This window comes from Myotis lucifugus, unplaced genomic scaffold (genome assembly GCF_000147115.1).
Source record: "Myotis lucifugus unplaced genomic scaffold, Myoluc2.0 scaffold_119, whole genome shotgun sequence".
NCBI classification, from domain to species: Eukaryota; Metazoa; Chordata; class Mammalia; order Chiroptera; family Vespertilionidae; genus Myotis; species Myotis lucifugus.
In genome coordinates this window covers 3021948-3023900 of record NW_005871167.1, presented here as the reverse complement: position 1 = coordinate 3023900, position 1953 = coordinate 3021948, and positions in this window count along the sequence as shown.

Below are 1953 nucleotides of genomic sequence, written 5' to 3'. Positions count from 1 at the left end.
AGGGGCCATGCTAATCTCTCTGGTATCGATCCAATTTAGTATATGTGGCGCCGACGCGAGCACTCATATTCTTTTTAAAAAGTATTTTTACCCTCCTCCAAGGATATGTTTTTTATTGATTTCAGAGAGAAAAAAGGAGGGGAATTAGAGAGAGAGAGAGAGAGAGAGAGAGAGAGAGAGAGAAGGAAGGAAGGAAGGAAGGAAGGAAGGAAGGAAGGAAGGAAGGAAGGAAAGAAAGAAAGATGATGTGAGAGAGAAACATCGATGGTTTGCCTCCCTTATGCGCCCTGACTTGGAATTGAACCAACCACCTTTTGGTGTATGGAGCTACACTCCAGCCAGTTGGAGCAACACTGGCCAGGGTCTTTTAAAATAATGGTTGAACTTCGTCCTGTGCACCAAGAGATTGCTGGTTCAATTCCTGGTCAAGGGCACATGCCTGCATTTCTGGCTCAATCCGCAGTACGGGGCAAGCAGGAGGCAGCCAATTGATGTTAGGCTCTCACATCACTGTTTCTCTCTTTCCCTCTCCCTTTCTCGCTCTCTAAAAATCAATAAACTATTCTTAAAATTTTTATTGAATTTATTAGGGTGACATTGGTTAATAAAGTTATATAGGTTTCAGGTGTACAATTACATAATACATCATCTGTATATTATATTGTGTAGTCACCACTCCAGTTCAAGTCTCCTTCCGTCACCATTTATCCCCCCTTTACCTGCTCCACCTCCCCTCTCCCTTTCCCTCTAGTAATCGCCATACTGTTGTGTGTCTATGAGTTTTTTCCTTTCTTTGCCTAATCCCTTCACCTTTTTCACTCAGCTCCCCAAGCCCCATCCCCTCTGACTCTCCCAGAGGGACACACACTGGGGGCAGTAGAGTAATTAATCATAATGGAGCTAACATCTATTGAGTGTTTACCAAGTGCCAGGCACATTTATTTGTTTGTTTATTTATTTATTTAATTTTTTGTTAATCCTCACCCGAGGATATTTTTCCCGTTGATTTTTAGAGAGAGTGGAAGGGAGGGGGGGAGACAGAGAGAGACATTGAATGGTTGCCTCCTGCACACAGCGCCCTGTTGGGCCGGGGATGGAGCCTGCAAGCCAGGTTTGTGCCCTTGACCAGAATGAAACCTGGGACCCTTCAGGTCTGACGCTCTATCCACAGAGCCAAACCGGCCAGGGCAACCAGGCACCTTTATATGTATTGCCTTACTTCATTTCACTGCCATTTTAGGAATTAGATACTATTTATTTACTTTTACGATAAAAAAGTAAGGCTCAGACATGTGAAATAATTCTCCCAGCATCACTCGGCTTGTGAGTAACAGGACTAAACCAGAACTTAGATTTTATTCCAAACACTGCTAATGTGGGCATTATCTCTATTGTGCAAATGAGTGCATTAGAGATGTTAACTAACTGGGGTAAAGTCACATAAATGGTGACTAAACTGGGGTGTCAGGATTTGAACTCATGCCTACTTCTCTCTAAAACTCATGGTTTTAACTATTTTCAGTTCTAAGACATCATTAAGCATTAAGGAATGCAATAAGAGAAGACAGTGCATTGAGAATGTTAGAATTTTTTAAAAAGTCATTTTAGGTTGACTGCCATTATAAATCCCATTATAAATCAGGCCTTAACGTTTGAGGGTTTTGTACTATGTTAGGCTAAAGAAGAAAACATTAACTAAGGGGCCTTTAGAGCCCGGATAACTTGTTATATAACGCATGAGCCCCCCTGAGAGAAAAAAAAGTTTTTTTCAAAAAAAGGGGTCGGGGAGGGGCCCCCCTTTTTTATCTCCCGGGGTGCAAGTAAAAAAAAAAAAAACATCCTTAGGGGGGGCACCTCGCTCTGCCCCCCTCTTCGTGACGCGCGAGAGCCGCCCTCTTTTTGTATGAAATAAAAAAAAAGAGCGAGAGGGGTGGTTGTTTTCTCGTGTGCATT